General features: G+C 35.4%; 3 non-coding genes across 3 annotated transcripts; 1 reads left to right on the top strand and 2 right to left on the bottom strand.

Moving 5' to 3' along the window:
* The first annotated feature begins 938 nt into the window (after positions 1–938).
* TRNAC-GCA (transfer RNA cysteine (anticodon GCA)) lies at positions 939–1010 on the top strand. The gene has a single exon. It is a non-coding gene; the product is annotated as a tRNA-Cys (tRNA).
* Positions 1011–1559: 549 nt separating this feature from the next.
* TRNAC-GCA (transfer RNA cysteine (anticodon GCA)) lies at positions 1560–1631 on the bottom strand. The gene has a single exon. It is a non-coding gene; the product is annotated as a tRNA-Cys (tRNA).
* A 3118-nt stretch (positions 1632–4749) lies between these two features.
* Positions 4750–4821, bottom strand: TRNAC-GCA (transfer RNA cysteine (anticodon GCA)). Its single transcript has one exon. It is a non-coding gene; the product is annotated as a tRNA-Cys (tRNA).
* Positions 4822–5564: the final 743 nt, after the last annotated feature.

Raw genomic sequence — 5564 nt, 5'->3', positions numbered from 1 at the left:
GAAAGTCTTAAAATTGAGCTAACATATATATATACCTATAAAATCATGCTATTGTTATTCTTATAATAACTCACGACGTACGATAAAATTACATCCCATACTCAAAATCCAACATCAGACTTTATTCTTTCTGACTAAAACAGTACCTAAGGTAACATAATTGATACACTAACGAACATAATATGCCAACATGAAACATATCAAGCAACATCGCGCGACTTATCTTATGTCCCACGAGCGATGCGTCGCATGTCAAAAAAGTCCCGCAACAACCAATTATTTCACATTACGATGATACGGTGCGCTTTACACCAAACTAGTCTGCTACCTAACCCATCACAGAATTTCATTAATTTCAATCTATCTATCTATCGTACGGTTAGTGGTCAACCTAGTGTTAAAGTTGTTTAAGCCGCCCGAAAGACCTTTGACGTGGCTTAACGACTGTTATCTTAATTAACAACCGACTTTTTACGTGCCCTCCGAAGCACGGAAACGCTCAGATCAAATAGCACTCAGCGGTCACCCATCTATAGAGTGACCGCGCCGACGGATGCTTAACCCACAGATCGTCGACTAGTGAGCACAACTGGCTATGAGCGCTAGATAGATTTTTTTTTATTTATATAAATTCACCAACAGTTATTACAATAGTAGGTACATACACAAAGAAAAGAAGACACATACTTAGTAAACATATAGAATAATTGTATAACTAATTAAAGGTGAATACATAGATTAATTCAATTGGGTGCAAATTCCAGAAATCCTCACATAGTACTTCCCCAAACTCCCAAAGGAACTAACCTGTCTAATTCCAGTTTCTTCCGTTCAGTAATTTTTTAACGAAAGTTTTTTAAGCGAAGATTCCATTGACGTCACAGGAAAGCTATGGGAGAATTCTGAAAGTGATTCAAAATTTCACTTCTATAGACCATGGGGATATAGCTCAGTGGTAGAGCATTCGACTGCAGATCGAGAGGTCCCCGGTTCAAACCCGGGTGTCCCCTGCGTAATGCAATGATGTGTCTTTTGTTGTTTTAGATGTTTTTATTTATATTTTATAATACTTTTCTGTATTTTTAGGATGCTTATTAATAGAGATTAAAGAAATCGTTCATCGAATAAAGGAAATCATTATCTTTACTAAATATCTCGTGAAAAGTACTTATTATGAAATATTTTTTAAATTAATTCTCTATGTACCTTCTAAAATCTTTTCTCTACACAAAAAAAAATCCATATTTAGTTATATTACCCAAACGAAACGCGAGCGGAGCCCCGCGGGAAAACTAGTATCTAAGTAACAGTTTTTTTACATGTCCAAATTAAGTACCCTTGTTTATTTATAACAGGTAGGTAGGTACATAGAGAATTAATTTAAAAAATATTTCATAATAAGTACTTTTCACGAGATATTTAGTAAATATAATGATTTCTTTTATTCGATGAACGATTTCTTTAATCTCTATTAATAAGCATCCTAAAAATACAGAAAAGCATTATAAAATATAAATAAGAACATCTAAAACAGCAAAAGATACTACATTGCATTACGAAGGGGACACCCGGGTTTGAACCGGGGACCTCTCGATCTGCAGTCGAATGCTCTACCACTGAGCTATATCCCCATGGTTCAAAGAAGTGAAATTTTGAATCACTTTCAGAATTCTCCCATAGCTTTCCTGTGACGTCAATGGAATCATGTTTAAAAAACTTTCGTTAAAAAATTTGAACGGAAGAAACTGGACTTAGGCAGGTTTTTCCTTTGGGGGTTTGGGGAAGTACTATGTGAGGATTTTTGGAATTTGCACCCAATTGAATTAATCTATGTATTCACCTTTAATTAGTTATACAATTATTCTATATGTTTACTAAGTATGTGTCTTCTCTTTTTTGTGTATGTACTATTGTAATAACTGTTGGTGAATTTATATAAATAAAAAAAAACCTATTTAGCGCTCATAGCCAGTTGTGCTCACTAGTCGACAATCTGTGGGTTAAGCAACCGTCGGCGCGGTCACTCTATAGATGGGTGACCGCTTAGTGATATTTGATCTGAGCGTTTCCGTGCTTCGGAGGGCACGCAAAAAGTCGGTCCCGGTTGTTGTCAATTAAGATAACAGTCGTTAAGCCAAAGGGCAAAAGCCAAAGGCCTTTCGGGCGGCGTGAACAACTTTGACTCTAGGTTGTCCACTAACCATACGATAGATAGATAGATTGAAATTAATGAAATTCTACGATGGGTTAGGAAGCTAGCTAGTTTGGTGTAAAGCGGGGAGACCTGCGTCATGCGTTGCTATCACTGTAATGTCAATTAATTGGTTGTTGTCGGACTTTTTTGACATGCTTCGCATCGCTCGCTGGACATAGATAAGTCACGCGATGTCGCTTCATATATTATGTTCCATGTTGCGGCACATTATGTGTTCAAATATACGCATGATGTTGCCATTGGTACTGTTTTATTTAGGGAGAATAAGTCTGATTTTGGATTTTGAGTATGTGATGTAATTTTATCGTACGTTGTGAGTTATAATAGGAATAACAATAGTAGGATCTTGTATTCGTTAGCTCAATTTTAAGACTTTCAATGAATGGTACCAATGTATACAGATTTTTTTTTATTGTATTCAGTCGTATCGTGTAATATTTGTTTATGTCCTCATATCTTTGTAATTAAACAAATTGATTCGTTTTTAGTGTGTTAATGTGCAACTTTATAGAAAATATTTGACTGAAGGTTTATTTATTTTCAGACATAAAAGCATGTTCCGTTTTAGTTAATTAAAATATCTATATTAAGGGTGAAGGAAAACATCGTGAGAAAACCTTGCATGCCTCAAATTTGTTTAATACATTTATTGAGGGCATGCAAAGTCCCCAACCTGCATCAGGCCAGCGTGGTGGAATCAAGGCCTAAACCCCTCCCCCTCGTTTGGGAGGAGACCCTTGTCCTGCAGTAGGACAGTAATGGGTTATTAAAAATAAAGATATCTTCAATGTATCAAGTACTTTCGCACCATGGAACATATTTTTCTCCACTCTGTATATATGACTTTCAACAAAATTACTTCCGGTATAGTAAGGTGTTGGAGTTGTAGGTTCGATTTCTATTTGAGACAAATTAATATCAGTGAGATGTAATAATTGTTGCGAGATTGGTCGAACTTTACATAAGTTAATTATATGAAAATTTAAATTTAAATTAGTACAAGTGGCCACTGGCACCGTAGGTATACGATACTAGTGAATGTGAAGGGTATGCCTAGATGAGATTGACACTGGATTCAAGTAATTAATTAAGTGATTTCAGGATGAGATGTGGTGTGAATGATGATGAACTATTTTGTAAAAGTAGCTGTATTTACTTCATTCATATTCATACATTTTGTCATACAGAAGCCAAGTCTAGATTAGACAGAAATAAAGAACTAAATTCGTAAATCCTTTTTATTTTTTATCTGCATAATTTTCTAATGACAAATATCAGCAAAACAAATATAGTTTACTTAAGGCTTTTAAGAAAACATATTGACGGCTTACTGAAGCACTATTCATTGCATAGTACGACAGCAGCGCCTTTGGCGGGATAAATTGGCAACAAGATATTCCTACGCGGAGGGCGATTGCATTGTGAAAGTACCATAACTAATGGATAATTGTCAGAAAAGCTATCTGCTAGATAATGTAGCAGTACGGTTAAGAAAGCAACTGTAAAAAATAGATTTTTCAATTCAACTGGATAAAATGGATTATTCTCTCTCTCTCTCTGTCTCTTCCATGCTATGAGTCCCATATGGTAGTGGGGTCAGCCTTCCTGGTCTTTATTAAGTCTTTCTTCTTTTTTTATTATGCGTCATAATAATATTACGAATGCGAATCGTTCGGCTGTACGTCTGTTGTGAAGTCTACACGACAAAGACTGCCAACGACTTGATTGTTATATTTTATTTTTTTGTTTAGCTTTGCCACGATTCTGGCTTTAAACCTAATTTTGACATAACGCAGTATTAAATAAAATATTAGGTCCGGGAAAAAGTCTTTTCGCATTATAGTATGTATGAATACTTGTAATAAAATCTCTTTGGCTTCAAGAATCACAAATGAGTACACGGTTCATTAGGTTTCTTTCAGTGAGCTCGTGAGGTACCTAAATATGGATTTTTTTTTGTGTAGAGAAAAGATTTTATTACAAGTTCATACATACTATAATGCGAAAAGACTTTTTCCCCGACCTAATATATCAAAAAATATTTTAATGTCGCAATTTTTCGACTGCTGAACAACTATATTGAAATGAAAGTCCGGCTTTATTTCTAAAAGTTCTTTAAAGAGTTTCGGACCTTAAGTCGTCAATATGTGTCAGTGGCTAAGCCGCTGAACGAACGCCATTTTACTAAAAAAATCCCAGTCAAAATGTTTTTTAAAGTAAATTGTTATATTACCCAAACTAAACGCGAGCGGAGCCCCGCGGGAAAACTAGTATCTAAGTAACAGTTTTTTTACATGTCCAAATTTACTACCCTTGTTTATTTATAACAGTAAGTAGGTACAGAGAATAAATTTAAAATATATTTCATAATTAGTACTTATCACGAGATATTTAGTTAATAATAATAGTTCCTTTTATTCGATGTACGATTTCTTTAATCTTTTTATTAATAAGCATCCTAAAGATACAGAAAAGTATTATAAAATATAAATAAGAACATCTAAAACAGCAAAAGATACATCATTACATTACGAAGGGGACACCCGGGTTTGAACCGGGGACCTCTCGATCTGCAGTCGAATGCTCTACCACTGAGCTATATCCCCATGGTATATAGAAGTGAAATTTTGAATGACTTTCAGAATTCTCCCATAGCTTTCCTGTGACGTCAATGGAATCATGTTTAAAAAACTTTCGGTAAAAATTACTGAACGGAAGAAACTGGAATTAGGCAGGTTAGTTCCTTTGGGAGTTTGGGGAAGTACTATGTGAGGATTTTTGGAATTTGCACCCAATTGAATTAATCTATGTATTCACCTTTAATTAGTTATACAATTATTCTATATGTTTACTAAGTATGTGTCTTCTTTTTTTGTGTATGTACTATTGTAATAACTGTTGGTGAATTTATATAAATAAAAAAAAAACCTATCTAGCGCTCATAGCCAGTTGTGCTCACTAGTCGACAATCTGTGGGTTAAGCAACCGTCGGCGCGGTCACTCTATAGATGGGTGGCCGCTTAGTGGTATTTGATCTGAGCGTTTCCGTGCTTCGGGGGGCACGTAAAAAGTCTGTCCCGGTTGTTGTTAATTAAGATAACAGTCGTTAAGCCGCGTCAAAGGTCTTTCGGGCGGCTTAAACAACTTTAACACTAGGTTGACCACTAACCGTACGATAGATAGATAGATTGAAATTAATGAAATTCTGTGATGGGTTAGGTAGCAGACTAGTTTGGTGTAAAGCGCACCGTATCATCGTAATGTGAAATAATTGGTTGTTGCGGGACTTTTTTGACATGCTACGCATCGCTCGTGGGACATAAGATAAGTCGCGCGATGTTGCTTGATA

Source organism: Anticarsia gemmatalis, chromosome Z, assembly GCF_050436995.1.
Source record: "Anticarsia gemmatalis isolate Benzon Research Colony breed Stoneville strain chromosome Z, ilAntGemm2 primary, whole genome shotgun sequence".
Classification (NCBI taxonomy): domain Eukaryota; kingdom Metazoa; phylum Arthropoda; class Insecta; order Lepidoptera; family Erebidae; genus Anticarsia; species Anticarsia gemmatalis.
This window is presented reverse-complemented; position numbering and strand designations above follow the sequence as displayed.